Raw genomic sequence first — 20,933 nt, forward strand, 5'->3', positions numbered from 1 at the left:
TCTTTTACTTTGAATTTTGCTTCTCTTCACTTGATTTTTAGGATTTCTACTTTGTACTTTTTAAGGAATTATCAATTACTTTTCTGGGTTGATGACAATGATAATCTCCATCAAATTATCTCATTGGAACTACACAAGTTAGAAAAAATGACAATGTCATTTTGCTTATTTTATATATGAGAAAACTGAGGGTCATAGCTCAAGTGAGCGTTAATTTTTTGAATATATTATTTTTCAATTTCTTAAAATCAAGAATTAAGAACAATCTCCTCAACAAACTGGGAAAACATTTTTACATTCAAAGGTTCTGATATAGGCCTCATTTCCAAAATATATAGAGAATTGACTCAAATTTATAAGAAATCAAGCCATTCTCTAATTAATAAATGGTCAAAGGATATGAACAGACAATTTCAGATGAAGAAATTGAAACTATTTCTAGTCATATGACAGTGTTCCAAATCACTATTAATTAGAGAAATGCCAATTAAGACAACTCTTGAGATACCACTACATACCTCTCAGATTGGCTAAGATGACAGGAAAAAATAATGATCAATGTTGGAGGGGATGTGGGAAAACTGGACATTGGTGCATTGTTGGTGGAGTTATGAATGAATCCAGCCATTCTGGAGAGCAATTTGGAACTATGCTCAAAAAGTTATCAAACTGTGCATACCCTTTAATTCAGCAATGTTACTACTGGGCTTATATCCCAAAGAGATCTTAAAGGAGAGAAAGGGGCCCATCTGTGCACAAATGTTTGTGGCAGCTCTCTTTGTAGTGACTAGAAACTGGAAATTTAATGGATGCCCATCAGTTGGAGAATGGTTGAATAAATTATGGCATATAAATGTTATGTAACATTATTGTTGTGTAAGAAATGACCTGCAGGAGGATTTCAGAAAAGCATGGAGAGACTTACATGAACTGAAGCTAAGTGAAATGAGCAGAACCAGGAGATCATCATACACAGCAACAACAAAACTATATGATGATCAGTTCTGATGGATGTGGATCTCTTCAACAACGAATTGATTTAGACCAGTTCCAATTGTTCAGCAATGAAGAGAGCATCTACACCCAGGGAGAGGACTGTGGGAACTGAATGTGGACCACAACATAGCATTTTTACTCTTTTTTGTTGTTTGCTTACAGTTTTGTTTTTCTTCTCAGGTTTTTTTTTTCTTTCTAGATCCGACTTTTGTTCTGCATCAAGATAACTGTATGGATATGTATACACATATTGGATTTAATATATATTTTAACATGTATTGGACTATCTGCCATCTAGGGGAGGAGGTGGGGGAAGGAGGGGAAAATTTGGAACAGAAGGTTTTGCAAGGGTCAGTGTTGAAAAATTATCCATGCATATATCTTGTAAATAAAAAGTTATAATAACAAAATAAAAAAGAACATAATTTCCAATGTGGCCTCACTACTTTACCTCCTTTATTTTGGACAGCTAACATTTTTAATTTCAGCTTAGTACAGAATTAGCATATTTTTGGAGTGGACTGCTATATTACACATCAGTTTATTTTGAGCTTACAATACACTAAAGCCCCCACCCCCTGTCCCATATATCTGTGTCACACAAACTGTTGTTGTCCTGTTTCTCCAACTTATAAAATTGATTATTTGAATTTAAGGTAAGAGTTTAGATCACTCTAATTATTAAATTCAGTCCTATCTGATTTAACTTGGTGATCTAATTTGTAAAAATGTTCTTGGATCCTGAATCTCTTAAGTATTAACTCCAAAGTTATTAACTATTCCTCCCAGGTTTGTGTCTTCTGCAAATTTAGTAAGCATGACTAATGTTACTTTTATCCAAGTACATTAGCAGTAATGTTAAATGACATAGGATCAAGCAGAGAATACTGGGTCATACCAATGGGAACTGTCTTCTATATAGCATCAAACCATTATTGTCTACTATTTGAGCCTGGTCATTCAAACAAATCAGAATTTATCTAATTATACTATTATTTAACCTATACCGCTCCATTTTATTCATAAGGAAAGAAAAAATGTAAACTTTGTCAGATATTCTGATAAAATCTATATATTCTGTATCTATAGCATTTCCCTTCTACCACTTTAGCAATTATATTTACAATTATAAACTTACAATTAATTGCAATTAAATACATACAATTATAATTACAATTATTTTTAAAAAAGGAAATATACTGAAGCAGTAGTATCCTTTTCTTTCTTTTTTCTTTCTTTCTTTCTTTCTTTCTTTCTTTCTTTCTTTCTTTCTTTCTTTCTTTCTTTCTTTCTTTTTCTTTCTTTCTGCCTTTCTTTCTTTTTTCCTTTCTTTCCTCCTTTCTTCATTTCTCCTCCTCCTCTTCTTCCTCTTACTTCTCTTCCTCTTCCTCCTCCTCTTTTTTGCATGTTGACCAGCAATCACTGGTAATATGTTTTAGCATGTTTTAAAACAGGAATTATAGCCAGGCTCATTGGCCTGTAGTTGGAAGACTATTCTCTTGCCTTTTGGGAAAGTCAGGATAATATTTTCTTTTATTTTTTTGAACTTCTTCCTTTCTCCATTATCTTACAACTCTCATGAAGAGAGATTGAATTTAAAAGGTGCTTTATTATTATTTTCTTATTTATATTGGTTATCAACTATTCATTATTCATATTTATCCTATTCTTTGTAATAAAATCTTCATTTCCCTTTTCTAGGAAAACAGAAGCAAAACCGAACTGGAGCAGCACTGCTTTATTTTTCTTTTTTCTTTTATCAGTTGCAGTTATTCCAATCACCACAAGCAAAGACCCTATTTCTTCTTTGATTCCTTTTTTTACTCCAGGATAAATAAACTTCACCTTTTTTTATTCTTACCTCTTCTTACCAGCCTTAGTTCATTCTGAGTTTTAACTCTTGATGTTATTATTATAGTGCTATGACTTACTTTTGAATTCAACCCCTATATGATTTATTTTTTTAATTCAAGCACTATTCACTTCCCTTGCTTCTTTTTTATATGTTATCTTTTTAATATCTAAGTTGCTTAACAACTTTCCTTGTATGTCCACATTGATTTCTTCAGACAATTCTATTTTTCCTTTCCACTGGATTATTTTTTTGTGTGTCTTCAGAATTTTATTTTTAAAGTTTTCCATCCCTTTTGGATTGATTTGCCTTAATTTTGTTTCATGCATGCTACCTATAAAACTTCTTAACCTTTTAAAACCTGTTCTTCCCAAAACTATAGCAAGTTCCAGACAATTTTCAGTTTTCCTCTCTTTTACAGTTTTCCTCCTCTTTTGCAAATTCTTGGAGTTAGTGTAACAACTTCTCCCTTTTCATTTAAGCAATAACTTTCTATTTGTTAATCAGAATTAAATCCAGGATAGAATTTTCTCTTGTCTTTTCTACTTTGTTAGTTTCTTTTGATGCACAATATTATCCTTATAGTAAACTCAAAATATTATTAGAAGATGTACTGTTGATAAAGAGAAAAAAGGAGGGAAAATAAATTAGAGAAGAAAAGAAGAAAACTGGAGAGACAGAGACAGAGAGACAGAGAGAGACAGACAGAGAGAGAGAGAGAAAGAGAGAGAGAGAGAGAGAGAGAGAGAGAGAGAGAGAGAGAGAGAGAGAGAGAGAGAGAAGGAGGTAGAGAAGGAAGGAGAGAGAGAAAGAGAGAGGGAGGGAGAGGGAGAAGGATCAATTTGCTCTACTGAGATACATATAGTCCCTTAAGTATTTTTCATCTAGGGAATATGATCAGGTTCAAGTTTTGCTAATTTTTTGTGGAGTGGGGGGGATAGAGACCCAAAGGAAGGAATTTATATGTTCAAGACTTAACCTCTTCCCTATTTAATGCAAGTTCCACAATGAGCACACTTATTAAATAGTTACGAAATCCATTTGTCCAAATCTGTATCAAAACAGAATTCTGAGAAGGATATATACCAGACAATTCAGAATGAAGGAGCTGTCCCATTGGGAGTGAATTATCTCTACTCACCTAAGAGAGAGGATCTTAAATCTCAGTGAAGAGAAAATTCCCCAAAATCTCTAGAATAGCAAACTGAGAATATTGGCTATCCTCTCATGTCTTCCCAGAGTTTTCCTTCAACAACCTGAAGTTGCTTTTGTCCATCTTCTCTTCTGAGATGATGCACTCAAATGAAGAGTTCGCCCAAAGAATCTGGTGAAATTTTGAGCTCTTTTGTCAATTCACAACTCTTCTCTTTCCCTAATACAGGGCAGAATCTTCATTCCTACCAATAAGGAGACAGTCTATACCAATAGGCTTTGTAATGGATTACATTCCCTGGTCCAAAATTTTGTAATCCTTTGCAAAGATCAGTTGGGGCAAATCCAAAATTTGTAAAAATACAGTAAAAATACAGATGTGCAACAAAAGAAACTAACAAAAGTACAGTAAAAATATACAAAAAACAACTCTTCAAAACGATGATTTTCTTGATGTCACAGACAACTTTCAGTATTTTTGAAATAAAAAATAAATATATATTAAAAATACAATCAGTAGATATGACTCTATAGAGAGCATCACCTGTAAGGATAGCAGTAGACATGATTCTACTCAGAGCATTGGATATTATAATGACAACATGCTCTACATCAAGCAATATATATAAAACACATGCACATTTCAGAAGTACATGCTTATCTATAGAACATAGCAAATAACAGTAAGAATGATTAACAAAGCAGAGCTAGCTAGCTATAAATAGTCCCATATGTAAAATACAACTTAATAATAAATCAGTAGTGTATACACCGAACAATTAGCTAACATTGTTATGGTATGATCATAGATAAAACATTGTCAGATGAATATTACAGCAACATATGGAACATGCATTCTTAAACATACTTTGTAGTAAACAACTCTAATACTTGTAGTAAACATTCAAGGCATGCGTGTTTTTCACATGATTATTCTTCTAGTATTGTTGCTTAGAATAACAGGTTTATTTGTGGTATAATTTAGCCTAATGGCTGGTCTAATAGGCTTAGTTTTCTTGCCATTGGCTAATCTCTCAGATGTTATATCAAAGCTAATAGATAGTATGGGATGACTATCAGGATCATTATAGACTTGTGTGTCTATAACCTGGACTGGTAGCCTGTCTAGGTTGGCTATCAGTATTATCTAGCTCTGTAGACTGTCTGGCCCTTTATGAGCCTCTATAGCACTTTTATGCATGAAAGAAGCTGCCTCTAGATTCAATTCTTTTGTCCTGTAATAACATACAAAGTTTCTTTTAAATTTTCTATTTAGTATTTTATTTTTCTTCAGTTTCATGTAAAAACAATTTTAAAAATTCATTTTTAAAACTTTGAGTTCCAATTTCTCTTTCTCCTCACCCTCTCGCTCTCTTTTTCTCTGTCTCTGTCTCTCTCTGTGTCTCTGTCTCTGTCTCTGTCTCTCTCTCTATGTCTCTCTCTCTCTCTGTGTCTCTGTCTCTGTGTCTGTCTGTCTGTCATCTCTCTGTCTCTGTCTCTGTCTCTCTCTCTATGTCTCTCTCTCTCTGTGTCTCTGTCTCTGTGTCTGTCTGTCTGTCGTCTCTCTCTCTCTCTATGTCTCTGTCTCTCTCTGTGTCTCTCTCTGTCTCTCTCTGTCTCTCTCTCTGTCTCTCTCTGTCTCTCTCTGTCTCTCTCTCTCTCTCTCTCTCTCTCTCTCTCTCTCTCTTTCTCTCTCTCCCCTCCCCTTCAGGGAGGACAGCAATTCACTATAGGTTATGTATGTAGTTATACAAAACATTCCCCTAATAACCATGATGTGAAAAAAATGTAGATCAAAAGTGAAAACCAAAACAAAAAATACCAAACCCTCAAGAAAAAAAAAAAGTTTAAGAAAAGTATGCTTCAATTTGTATTCAAACACCATCAGTTTTTTTTTTCTGGGAATGAACAGCATTTTTCATCATAAGTCCTTCAGAGTTTTTTTTTTTTTTTTTTTTTTTACTGGGTGAATCACTTTCAGAGTCCATATTTAGGTCAGAAAGTCTTTGTATAGTTGGTGGACTTTTTTCCAGCCTTTTCCTAAGTAAGTGTTTATTAGTTCTCTTCCACCTATTCTTTAGAAAGTCCAACTAATTCTGCTCTAGGCAATAGCTGGTTGCAGTAAATAGGCCAGATAGCTCCTCTCAATTGTTTGGGGCTATTTTGTAAGCAGGCAGTTTGATTTGTCTCTCAATTATTTTGTCTGGGTAAACCTTCTATCAGTCAGGTATCTTGTGAGTCTTGTGAATGATGAAAACAGTCTTAACCTTGTCTATCTTAAACATAGGAATCTGGTAATATCCATGATACAAGTCCAAGACTGAAAACCCTTCTCTGCCTAGTAGATAATTCAGGACAAATTGTCCCCAAAATATAATGTACTGGTGGACTTTATTTAAAGTTTGGCAATCAAAAATATTTATATATTTCCATTTTCTTAGCTGTCATCACTATGGATAATGCATATAAGCTGCTATAGTCTATGAAAATGTCATTAACCAGATTTTTTTTGAGATGGTTTCTGAAGCCCTCCATCATAGACAAGAATTCTTCTAGATATTTTTCTGAATGTTCTTAAATCAGTGAGTTGTGCCCTGTAGGTTATCCTTGAGTACATCCCATGTTCCACATGTCATTCATGCAACAAGAACATTCTTGTCCTCTTGCTGAAGGGCAGCCTCAAACTATCCTTCTACTCTTGTGGTACTGGGGAGTCCCCTAAGTCAAATACTTCAGGATCCAGTACAGAGGTTGAACATTTGAAGCTCCAGTGGTGTTCTCTGGTTCCTCTGATCTCTGCAGAGTTTGCAGAGTCAAATAACATTATTATATATAGTCAGATATTGGGTCGCAGCTTGTTACTTGCAGTATCCTAATGGAGGTACTCTTATGTCAGCCTTCTATGTCATCTGTTCCTTTTATCTTATGCCTCTCCAAATATAATAGAATTTGGTATTTCTTCATCTCTCACCTAAATATCTCAGGTTCTGTGACTGAAATTCAGCCCTGGAAGAGCTTGTTGTTTTGCCTTAGTCCTGTGGTCCATACCCCACACAGGACCTCCTGAGGCTGAGCCTTGTGAAGTATATTAATCCTTGAAGCCCAAGAGTACCTGTCTCATCTCAGACATTGTTGGCAATCATTTCTGCCTTCGCAAAGATTTGATGACATCAGCTCCACAGGCATCATGTACCAAGCCCCAGAACAGTCTAAAATATAATTTCTTCTACATCCTCAGGATTAAAAAATTCTATCTGTATCAATCTGCACCCATTATTTTGCTAAAGAAAGACAAACAGTTTTTCTTTTTCTTTGGGCTGCAGAGTATTAGCGACAAACTGAGCACAGGGGTCTTCTGATCTGAATCCTTTAAACATCTGAGCAAAGTTGAAATAAATTCTTGCTAGGTCACATTTGCCTTGTTAAGATATCTACTTCTTATACAGTTATACCCCTTAGGCTATTTGACCTTTTAGTCACTTTGTCTATTCCACAATCCCAAGTGGGGATTCCACTACCCCAAGCACAATCTTACTGTCCAATTCAAGTCTCCCAAGACTGTTCTTCTGAGATGTGTTTCTTCTCCAGAGAAAATGACAATTTGGGGCCTATGGTAATCATACCACAGTAGATATGTCTTAACCTTGCCATACATGGATCAGAGTTCTTGGCAATAATTGGGTATAATTCACTTACACTGTAGATATGCCTTCTTTAGTAAGAAGGGCTCCTACATCTTTCAGGAATTTCTCATCCTCAGATGATGGACAAGTCTGAAATTCCCAAGAATAATTTCCTACTTACAATTCCTCAGGGATACATCCATAGTCAACATTCTTAGGCAAGATTATAAAAGCTTTCTAAGTAACCTCACTTGCTTTAACATCACTGGCTTTAATTATATATTCTTTCAGTACTCCTAATTTTCTGCCATCTTAAAGTCCAGATCTTTTCCTAATATTAGGAGATGTCTATGCTTTTTCAACTGAGAAAGCAATGGAGTACTCTTCACATATCTTGGCTTTCATCTTTTCTAGAGATTGCTTCATGTATGCTCACATTAAATGTAAATATTAATTCAATGAATAAATGTACAGTATTTTGTAATAATGGACTAATAGGTTAATATATTCAATAGGTTAATATTCAATAATACAAAAGTACAGCAAAAGACATGAGTTCAAATCATGAAAAAAGTACCAAAGACACTTTTGTGTATCAGCACATAACAAGCAATTATACATCCAGAAGCATTTATACTTTTAAAGAATGCATCATATTTATTGATTATGCAGTAATTAAGTAATAGTAAGATGTAGTTAAGCTAGGATAAGATTTTTGCACTTCTAAAAACAAATAAAAGAAATAAAATTACATTTAAAAAATTCAGGATATAATGAAAAAGAAAATTTTAAAATTCTGAAAAAAAGTCTACTTCTTCTGAAAAGAAAAAATGCCCCCCAAAAAATTTCCCAAAATGGGAAGACAAAATCCCACTTTTTAAATAAAACTCACCAAAGGAAAAAAAGCCAAAACTTTATTTCTAAATCACAGGCATTTTCCAGATCTCACTGTGTTGTCTATAGCCACATTTATTCAGTCATTAAGAGGTATGTAAGAATTAAGACAAAGGGAGATGGCCTTAGGATTCACTGCCACAAAAATATCAGTTTGGGAGAGGAAGATACTCCAGACATTTGGTAGAAAACAATTGCTATTTAAACTCGTTTTAAACCTTCAAAACCTAAACAATGAGTCTTTTAAGACCTGAGCTGGAGAGGCTTCTGTTGACCAGTCAATAAAAGCCTGAGGCAATTTGGGCCAGTATAAATAACATTCCTTAATATTTTGTATATACCATATTTTGAAAGAGGTTGGGACTGAAAGCTTCATTTCCAAATAGGCTCCATACAAAGAACAACCCTGTTCTCTATCAGAATTGGCTGTCCAGTCGGTTATCTCACATATGTATGATATTTTCAAAACAAGGATCTAATTGGACTATATGAAATAGCCTAGTATAGATCAACCTTATTGTCAGCATCATACTTATATACAAAAGATGGGCCCATAATAATTTCAAAAGTCTTTTAAGTGCTACATAAAATACCAACAACATAGCCTTCTCATTTCTTATGTAATGACAATGATACGTTTATCAACAATTACCTATTAAAATTACATTTTAATAATGCTGGTATTATTTGTATAACTCACTAATGGCTTGCACTCAAATTTTTTTTGCTTAGATATCTTAAACAAGTTTTCAGTCTTTCAATTGAAAACATATTTTTGTTATAATCTAAACAAAGTCTCTGGAATCCAGCAAGCTTTCCAGGATTGACTTTATGATGAATAGAATCTTGGATTATTTGGTTTTATTTATGGTTATATTTATTATAAATATAAATATATTTATTTATATATAAGTATGATGTACTTATATTTTATATATCAAATTTCCTGTCCTCTCATTCTCTACAATTATCACCCCATGGCTGTAAGAAGAGAAAGTCTACCTTCTTTTGTCATTCATTTGTGTGTCTATCATGACCCCATCTGTGTTGTTCTGGCAAAGACACCAGAGTGATTTGTCATTTCCTTGTCCAACTCATTTTACAAATGAAGAAATTAAGATAAATAGAAGTAAATGATTTGTCCAGATCACACAGCTAATAAATGTCTGAGGCCAGATTTTAACTCAGGTCTTCCAAACTGAAGCTCTATTCACTGTGCTACTTAGCTCCATCATCTTGACAAAATAAAATAGGGATATTGGACATAGACTCAGCACGGTCAGATGATCCTGAAAGACCTTCCATCAAGAAACTTCAAGTCAATGTAATCTTCTTTTAAGTTGGGTTCTTTAACAGTTAGAATCAAGTGCAGGTAGTAGAAAAAGCTCTTTTGATTAGGTCATAAGGTCAGATGGAACATAGGAATCTGTAAATCCATCATTTTTGCAGGTTTAGGTTTAGGTCAAAGAATAGAAAACCTCATGGAAAAACTACAAGAAAACCAAAACTTCTTTCCAATATAAGACCTTTTAAATGTATTTTCTTTCCTCTTGAGTTGCCAGTCAACTTTACTAGATTATCTCTCCATTTTTCTCATTCTCCATCCTAAAATTTTCATGTGGCACTATGTGTGACAGATGTAAAGTGTGCCCAGCCACTAGCAGATGATGGAGCTCAGAACTTTCCTAATGGGCACTGAGGTAATTTATCAAAGTCTGATACAGGGCATGGATACAAGTCTAATTGTCAAAAGGAGCATTGAGAGTCAGGGTGTCAGGCTGGGGGAAAGAAACATGGAGATCAAGAGCTAAGGGAAATGGAAGCATGGAAAGAAGCCAGGTGTTTCTAGATCAAAGACAGGAACATAGGGATTCAGTCTCATTTACTGAACCCAAATCAGAGAAAGAGAACACTACTGTACAGGTTAATATAGCATAGGATCAAGAGAGACACATTTCCTGCAGTGTCTCAGGACACTGTGTGGAAAAAAAGCAAACAAACAAATAAACAACGTTTACTTCTAAATGTTGTTGAGGATACTGTGAATCTGTTTAATTCCTTCCCTTATAAGGAATAGTTGTGTTTCTTAGTCACAGGAACTAACAGCTTTAGAGGTAAGTGCTTTGATTAAAGTCCATTATGTGAAAATCATTTCTTTGAGAGCCAGTAGGGAATAAGGGACTTGAAGGAAAGTTCAGACATGTTAGAGATGGTATCCTTTAAGTACTAGAACCAGCAAACTCTAGCAAAGGCTCTCTTGGTAGGATCATAAAATCGGGTAGAAAGGAAAAATAATAAAACAGATTAGCATTTATATAGTGTTTAAAGGTTTGCAAAGTTCTTTGTAAATATTTTCTCATTTATTCTCACAATAACCCTGAGATGTAGGTATTGTTATTATTGTACTCACTTTATGATGAGGAAAATGAAGCAAATTGAGGTTAAACGATGGTGTGGAGTCTGGATTTTAACTGAAGTCTTCTTGATTCCAGATCCATGTTCTAGCTACAGTTAAGAAGCAATAACTACAAAGAAGCAATGACTCCATTATTTGTTTATTCACAGTTTAGACTAGAAAGCTGTCATTTTTTCCCCCTAGAGTTTGGTTTAAGCTTTAAGACAAAATAATTATGTTGTATCTCTAGCTTTATTCATCCTAAGAAGGAGACATGAATATATCCATGGTTACAATTGAGCTCAGGATGGACCTAGATAGCAGGGGTTATAGACAAAAATCTTAGGGGTGATGATGTAATTGAGTAGTGGTCTTATCATGTTATCTCTGGACTGGCTTTTTTTTTTTCAGAACTAGTAGTTGATATGAATCAGTTTGAGTTGGTTGTCTAGCATAGCAGGAGAAGTTCTGGATTCTGTATTATACCACAAGGAACTTCCAATGTATGAATATTCAAGGAACCCAGCTTAAAGAATGCTCAGTTTTAGTTCTTGCTCTGCTAAAGTAGAATGCTATCTGGTTCTGATTTCCAGGTCAATCTGGCTTCTTCTGGATAGTAAAGAACTGGAGCAAATCAGGGTGATTAATAAAATCAAAAACCATTCCATTTTCACATAGTATAGAAATACAATACGACATGTGTCCAGCACAGTGCCAAATTGAATAAAGATAATGTAGTATGCGTTGACATTCACTATTAAAGTATTCAATGACAATATTTTCTGAACTTCAAACTTGAATATGTGGTTTGTAAAACATTACAAGTATATTTCTCAGGATAGAAGCCCACAGATCAGGAAAGAGCTGAATATAATGTGGTTAATGAATATCTTGGAATATTATGCTATGAGAAATGATATAAATACAGGGATGCATGGGAAGATTTATATGAATTGATATAAAGAAAAGTAGGTGACAACTAGGAAACCAGTATTTAGAAGAAATTCCCAAACAGATGAATTTTAGAAAAAAATCTATTTGGGCATTTAGCAGCCAGGAAGAAGGTATTGTTCCTCACCCATTCTCTGAAATTTACATTAAATAGAATTCAGACTAGAGCATAAGGACATAATGCCTGATTGGCCTCTCTTAAGCAGTTAGATAGTCACCAAAGAAAAGCAGTTTGAGAAGTATATTAGTAGATGGATCAATTTAATTTGGGGAATCCAAAAAGTTTTTTGGTAGACTTGAACAGGATATAATGATTCCCCACAGCTTTCTTCCTGGAGTCTCTGAGATCAGTTTGACAGGATTTGACCAGGATTTTAGTCCTGAAATGATGGAGATGCCTCCACAAGTACATACATACATACACACATATATTTATATCTATATCTTCTTGTTAGTTATTTGTTTCTAAGTTACTTAGTCAGCATCTGAATTGTGAGAAAACCATCTCCAGAATTGTTCACTCTGAACTAGTTAACCACTTAACCCTTTAGAACTAAATGTAGACGAAGTAGAGATTCCTGAATTAAGAGCTTCATAAATGTAATTGTGATAGAAGACAAAAAGATCAGAAAGTATTTCTCATATACTTGTTTTGAATAGTTTAATAGAATGAATGATAGCCAGTATCCACTAATTAACATTCTCAGTATGATTATCCTGAAGAAAGTTTGGGGACAAGGATAGAAAGGTTCTCACAGGAAAATTATTAGCTGAGTCATATAGCTTTCATATTCTAGGTTGAATCTATACCATTGTGAGTTTATTACCCTCAGAGAACTTAAAACAGTAAGAAAGCAAAATTATTAAAATTAACCAGTGTACAGAGTGAGTATACTTAAGTTTAAATTTGAATGTTTCTCTGTATAGTAATCATGTCAAAGCTTTCTGGTTAGCATTTGACATAAACTTATGTATTAATAACATAAAGCTGATACTTATGTGTTGTTTGTGGATCTGTAAAATAGTATAACCATGTTGGAAAATAATTTGGAACTTTGTAAAGTGGCTAAAATGTCCATATCCTGTGAGCTAGAAATTCCAAGGAAGGCATCCATAAGAAGAAAGTCCCCATGTACTAAATATAATATTTATAGTATCAATTTTGGGTTTAATTAAGAATTGGAAACAAATTAGATAAATGTATATCAAATGGAGAATGTCTAAATAAAGTGTTGTGTATGGTTATAATATTATTCTCCTTTGCTATAAGAAATGATGTATTTGATAAATACAGAGAAGCATGGAAATGCATATAAATATATATACTATATATATATATAAATATGAAACATATATGTACATATATGTGTATATATACATATATCTACAGAATATATATATATATATATATATATACTCTGATATAGGATGAAGTAAGCAGAGACAAGAAATGATACAGAAGCTACAAAAATGTAAGTGGAAAGAACAATTACACATCAAAACATTAAAAGTAAATTCAACAAAATTATAAAAATTCAGCAGGACTCTAATGAAGAGATATAAGTTCCTCCTAACCCACCCTTTCATAGAGTCAGGAGCTCCACAGGTGTTATACATTGTACTCATTTTTGTACTTTTTCAATATATCAGTCAGTTATATTGATATTTTTCTGTAAAAATGGTATTTGTTACATGAGATGACTCTATGAGGGATAAGGGAAGGGTTTCTTGGAATAAATATGATGATATAATAGAAAGCATTAATAAAGCTTATTTTAAAATTATATAGTTTATTGATAAGAAGAAAATCCATATTTATAAAATAATTCTTTTATTTCCTTACAACTACCTTGTAGATATGGATAATGTAAGTAATTGTCCCTCTGTTTTATAGATGAGGAATCTGAGGTTTAATAAGAATAAGTGACTTGTTGTTTCAAAGCCTAGAATTAATTTCCTTTTTCCAGTTCTTTGTTCTTTGTATAATGTCATGATATTGATAAAGATCTTCTTGAAGATAGCCACATATCAAAAAGATATCATTGACTTCTCAGGCAATCTACTACAGAGTAAAGAGCCAGGTCTGAGCTTCCCAAAGAGAAAGTCTGAATGCGAAAAGTTCTCCTGACATCATCTAATAAAGAGAGACAAAAGCACAGATAGTGCATTTAAAGAATTCATATTTGAATCTCTTTTCTGCTGCTTACTACTTTGGATGACCATAAGCAATTCACTTTAACTCTCTGGGTCTTCACTTTATATCTGTAAAATAATCAAGTTAGACTCCAAAGGATTCTCTCTGAGACTCAGTTTCCTCATCTGTAAAAGAATGGGATGGTCAAAAAGGTCTTTTCTAGATTTAATTCTCTCAATCTATGATTCTGTGATATATATTTCAATTCTAAATCCAAACATCCCATGAGACAAATTACCTAATTATGGTTAATGCTCTCAAAATTGGCAAAAGTACTCATATACTCTACTTGTTGGTGACACTGAGGAATAGCTCTTGTGAATTAAGGAAACCAGATGGGTATACTATACAAATGTGGAATTCCTAAGATTTTATTTTTGCTGGATTGTGGTATATCTTTGGCTAATGGTGTCCCTTTTTCACTTGACCCCCTCTTGCTGGCTTAATCCTCTATATTTACTCAGTCATATTTATTCTTTCAAGGGCCCCTGACAATCTTACTTCCCTCATGAAATCCCATTATTTCAGGAAGGAAGGAATACTAAAAGCTAAAGAAATCAAGAGAGATTTGCATAGGAGGTGACTGTTTAGCTATGTTTGAAGGGATCAAGGGATTTTAGAAGTGTATGTGAGGAGAGAGGAAGCACATTTCCATCACAGAGGATCCCCTCTTCAAAGGCCCAGAGGAATGACATAGAGTCTTGCATTCTGAGAACAGGTAGCAATCCAGTCTTATTATAATAGAGACACTTGAATGACTCTTGAAGACATTATGAGATAATGATGATCTTTGTTTCCCTTAAAATACCAGTTCAAGCTTTGGCAAAAAATATCTCTGTACTCATGGGAAAACATTGTATTTTTAAGGCCACAGTTTATCTGTAAAATGAAGATGTTTAACTAGCTCTCCGTATACCTTCCACGTGTAATATTCTATTATTACAATTTGAAAAATTTGTTAGCCCTCAATTCTAAGGTGAAGGAGGATCCTACAATTAAAGTAAAACCCTGGGTCCTCTGTGCAAAGGCAAAACGTTTGCTTCTTGCCAAGCCATTAAGCTGGCAGTTATGTTTTTTTTTTTAACAGTTTCTGTATCATGTTATATTCCTGCCACCATACAGTGTCCAACCTGAATTAACATAACTGGAACAGATGCTAAATGACTGTACCCAAGTCACTTGTGTCCTATTTTATACTTCACTTTGTGAACTGTGCTAGACTATGAGAACATTTGATATCCAGTTCCAAGGCACACCATATGCCTTCAGATTCATAGACTATAGATCTGTAATCAACTTAACTAGACACCTGATATCACCACTGCTCTAAAATGCAAATGGAAAAGAATTTATATTGTCCTCAAAGCCTAAGTAATAAAAATCTAATTATTTATTGTTTAAGTATTTCATTAGTTAAATTTATTCCTATTTGGTTAGTACCAGAGCTATATAGTGATCATTGATTTTACAGTTCAATCTATATAATAGCCTGAGATTCATTTGTTCATTTATCCATCTGTACACTCATCCATCCATGTATCCATTCACTTAGTATACATTTACTAATTACTTGTTTTCTAAATAGCATTTTACTATATAAAATACAGTCCTTAGGGAGCTTTGAGTCTAAAAGAGAAGAAACAATCAGGCACTGAAAATACAATATATAATATTATATAATAAGTATTTTTTACACTTGCCAAATAAAGTGCCATGGGAGGTCCAAGAGGGAAGATCATTAATAATATTGGGGAGGGGGAGAATATCTAACATAGGGAAGACTTTTATTTGACTTTAAAGAATGAGAAGAATTTAAATAGTATAGAGGAAAGGGATGATATTCTGAACATAGAAAACAGAAAAAAGTATAGAATTGGGAAAATACAGGGGAAACTCATGAAGCTGAGAGGAATCCAGTTGTGTTGATGCTTAGTGTATGTGGGGAATAATTTGAGATGATCTTGGTAAGATAGATAGGGCAGAAGAGGATTGTGCAGGAGGCATAATGGAGAAATCGGTTTGAACTTTATTTGATAGCCAATAAGCTTCCAATGAATGTTTTTGAGCAACGACAAAATTGGATTTATGCATGAGAATGATAGATTTCAGAGAAAAGGTGGCAATGAAAGGAAGTAGAAAATCATAAGAAATCATTATAAAAGTTTAGGCTGGTAGTAATGAGGATCTGCCTATACTATCTTTCCAATCTTCTTATACTATATTTCTGTTCATTTTCTACAATGCAATGGCATTGGCCCTACTATTTTTGAAATCTGACACATTTCCTGATTCTATGTCATTTCACTCTCCTCCATGCCTAGAAATCTCTCTTTCCTTACTCCCCCTTCCCTCAACTTTCCTAGATTCCATCAAAACTCAGGTCAAATCTCACCTTTCTGCAGAAAGACTTTCCTAGCATGCTCCTTTCCCCAACAAGTGCCTTGTGTCTGAGATTATCTCTCGTTTACACTGCACATATTTCATCATTCTTTGCATGTTTGTTTCCTTTATTAGCATGTAAGCTTCTCAAGGCCAAGAGTGATATTTTTTGCCTTTCTTTTTATTTACAGAGTTTAAGGCCTGCCATACATTAGACACTTTATACATTCTTGTTGACTGACTGTGGTGAAAATAGACACCAATAAAATCAATGAGGAACACTTGCTGTTGTGAAATCAATAGGATTTGGTAATTGTCTTCACATAGAAAGTGAGGGAGAATCAAGTCAAGGAAAACCTCAGTATTTCTCAAATCTTCTTTAGTCTATTTTTTAAAGTCAAATCTGTAATTAAGAGATAGAACATAATAATTACTAATATGAATAAAGTATATTATTTTGCCATTATTATGTGCTTGAACATTATGACTTTCCCAAAGTTTCAAGGAATTATTTGTAAAAACTTTAGTGACCATCATGTACCTCTTATGTTAACCAGGTAGAAGTGATATCTCCCTCCTCTGAACTGTAAAAACATGTTGTATTTCTGATTGCATGATTACATTCTACTTTAAAAAACAAAACATAGTTATTTGTTTACATGTCTTATATTCTCAATTATATTATAAACTTCCCAAAAGCAAAGCAATTTCATTTTTGAATTTTCCTAAGACAACACATACTAAGAGTCCAATTGGTTGAGTGAATAAATAATGCTTGGCAGAAACAAAATTCTTTAAAATAATGGATAATTTTCCTTTAATGAAAAGCTAATATTAAAAATTATTATGTTATACAATTATGAATTATAATTGATATTGACATATTGCTTTCAGGTTTGCAAAACATTTTAGAAACATTATGTCATTTGAGCCTCACAACAGCCTCGTCTAGTTGATTCTAAAGTATTATTATCTCCATTTTGCAGATGAGGAAATTGAGGCTTAGGGAAATCAAAGGCCTCAGTTTGGGTCATTTTTCTACCAAGCAGCAGAGCTACTATCTTGATTCCATTAAGAAATTATTTGTACAAATAGTTCTTTGTCTGTTCTGTTTTTAAATACCTTAGGGTACACATTTTTGCTAGTAGAAAATAATTTCATAATAAAAACATTAAATATGCCATTATATTTGACTAGAATTTTCTTAAATTGTGCTGGATTCTTAATTATACCTTCTTCCTCTTGACTTTTGTCTACTTTTCAGACTCAGTGTTTACATTAGATATTTGTAGACAATTCTCCTGTTTCTCCTTAGTTAGTCTACATCTGTGTTATTTATTCTTTTAATATTTTCTCATGAGTAAATACCTCTGGTTCCTTAATTATTCCTGTTGATTTCTTCTGAAAATCCTCTAGTTTGTCTCTCTCTTTCTCATAATGAGATCCCCAAACTGAATGCATATTCCTGATGAAGTCTCTCCTGAATCATGAAGAAGGGAATTCTTTACCTCTGCTTCATGACATTTCTGCATATGCAGCCCAGAATAATAATGACCTTCTCCATTATCAAGTTGCAGTACAAATTCACTTTGTTTTTAATCCACAATCATCCTCAGATCCCTTTTATTATTTATCCTAGAAAAATGGAATACCTCTCACTACACAGATTGGCTGTATTTTGGAGGAATTGACAAACTATATGTAGCTATTGGAATTCAGTGATTTAGATATGTTGTGTTAACTCACGATCTAGTATTTTAAAATTTCCCTTCCCAATATTTGCTGGGTAAAGAAGTCATGCCTTGTTAGCAAAATCAAGCATAGAAGCATGTTCATGCCAGGCAATGTGATGAGACAGGTCATAATCATTGAAGAGGAGGAATAGAAACCATATTTTATAAGATTAATCTTTATTAAGAAAAGAATTGAGGAAGTCAGATTGTCAAAGAGGACTTCATGGAGGGAAAGATAAAGACACATTCTGATTCCTTCAATGATAGACAGGCCATAGTCATGTTGATTGAAAAGAGGAGGCAGTTTTCTATCTAGTTAAATCCCTTCATTCAAAATGAACTGTTCTCCTAGAAGAGATAGAATATCTCTACTGACTTTGATTTCTGATTTGACTGAACTTGGAATGCAGAAGGTCTGGTGCCATACTTCTAATTTTTAAAAGTTAAATGAGTCTAGATCCTCATATGTAAGCTATTTTTATTAAAAACAGTAGACAGAGGTTCAAGGCATACATGACTCATTGGATCTTTTATCTCTCTTTCAATGTTTTAATTATTGGCTAGGAGAGGTTAGCTTTTTTTGCCGCTACTTTCCTTTCTCTCCTTCTTAGTGGACAAAAGTGTACAAACTTTTACATCTTTTTCTGGCAGATAGAGAAGTGATCAGCAGATTTTTTTTTTTCTTCTTTCTTCCCCCATTCACACACTTTTATTTCTCCCTGTATACTAGAAATGAGAAAGTCTATATGGTCTCACACAAAGGTAGGCTGAATAAGGGCAACAAGAGCGATTTTTTTTTTGTCTTTTTAAAAGATCAAGACAATCAAGAGATTTTTTTTAAACAAAGGAAGGATTAGGTATTTTATTCTATAAAAATCAGGAAGCAAAGTCCAGTCTAGACATCAAGCCCATCTGGCATAGGGAAAATTCAGAGATAAGAGAAAGAATTCATGAAAGATGATTAGTAATCTTTGCTAGAGTTTAAAGTACTTGAAGAAAAATAGAATGAGATAAAACTGAAAAAATAGGTTGGAAAGACTGTGAATAGCTTTGAGTGCCCTGAGCTGAAGTTTTTTTTTTTTTTTTAATTTAAAAAAAATAATTAAATAAAAAGTTTTTTTTTTCCTCTAGTGAGCAATGGGGAGAAATGAGTTTTGTGGATAAAGAAATGAGAAGATCATAGCAATATATTACAAAAGCAGCTGTGTAAATGATGGATTGGGGAATGGTGAAGATGGCTGCTAAAAATAGTTCAGATAAGAAGTTTGTAAGGATCAGATCTAGTGGAAATAGAAAAGCAGGACATGTATCAAAATTTTCTTAGTGGTAATATTGAGCAATTGATTGGATGTGGAATTAAGGGACAGAGGAGAGATGAAAATCATTGATATTTGAAGTAAATGTGTTTGGTAACATAAAAATAAGTGGGAAAATTGGGAGGAAAAGAAAATGAACTTCTGAACATACTGAGTCTGAGATGTGGCCAAGACATTGAGAGAGGTCCTTGGGATACATTACAATACTATGTCCCTGGGGAAATTTCTAGTGTTTAGAAAAACAAACTTGATTCAATATTCATAGTAACAGGCCTTAATTGCATTTTATATTTACATGATCATTATCATGTATGATTGATAATTTGTTCAAAAGTTGGTAAAGAATTCAACTTTGAATCTAAGTATAGTCAATGTTTTGGAATTAGAGAATTATATTTATTTAGAAATATGAATCTGGTGAATTTGAGAAAGTTAAAATATTTTCTATTATATGTATCTGATCTTTATTTAGCTGGCTAAATGGACAATTTAAGCAAACTATATGGATTGAGTTTTGATATGTCCAAAGTTTAGATCATTAGACTCCCTTGTGATCACAAAGGACTCAAATAGTGAGAAAATAATGAAATTGATACTTAAATAATAATAGTAATATTTATATAGCATTTTAATGTTTGCAAGATGAACATATCTTTGTATTTTGTGTTCACAATAATCTTGTGACATAAGTTGCTCTTATCATCTTTATTTTACAAATGAGAAAATTGAGGCTGAGAGAGCTTTGCCCAGTGTTATATAATAAGAATATGAAACACTTGAATTCAAGTCTTGCTGACTCAGTCCTTGTGCTTTAGCCAGTAACACATGCTGTTTATTTTCATCACCTAGTCATTTCATTTTATGGTGAAAAGAAAAAAGGCATATGTTTTTACAATAGCTGGATTAGGTTTTGAGTATTACAAAGAAAAATTAGAACCAATTTGATTAGATCTTATAGAGGAATATTTATTGTAAACTTTGTGAAGAGGAAAAGAGGAAAACCAGAGAATCCCATGGTTTTTTGAAAAAGCATTTTATCTTAAGGAAAGAGGAAAATGTAAGAACAAAGATATTAATGGATCAAACTATATTGTTTATCTAGGATTTACTCACTGGTAGTTGTTTTTTTCCTGGAGAGCTGCTGGAATGGATGGTGGTGGGGGCTGGGTGGAGCTGTTCAGATTGCTTGGAGAGAGATTTATATTCACTTATTTATTGAGCACAACTTTTAGAAAAGTACCATTCACTATATTTGAGGGCAACTTCTAACATATGGCAGAATAAAATACATATATATATATATGACTTATATATATATCCTACCTTCGCCCAATCCCCCACCCTTCCACACACACACAACACACACACACACACACACACACACACACACACACACGTTGATAGAAAACAGTTTTGTGGGCTTAACTTACAACAATGAGAAACAAAAA

General features: G+C 33.4%; 1 long non-coding RNA gene across 2 annotated transcripts in view; it reads right to left on the reverse strand.

Annotated features, from left to right (window-relative positions):
* Window positions 1-20,933, reverse strand: part of LOC127554605 (uncharacterized) — a 54,059-nt gene that overhangs the window by 15,860 nt on the left and 17,266 nt on the right. The window lies entirely within an intron of this gene.

The sequence above is a fragment of the Antechinus flavipes genome, chromosome 3 (genome assembly GCF_016432865.1).
Source record: "Antechinus flavipes isolate AdamAnt ecotype Samford, QLD, Australia chromosome 3, AdamAnt_v2, whole genome shotgun sequence".
Lineage (NCBI taxonomy): Eukaryota > Metazoa > Chordata > Mammalia > Dasyuromorphia > Dasyuridae > Antechinus > Antechinus flavipes.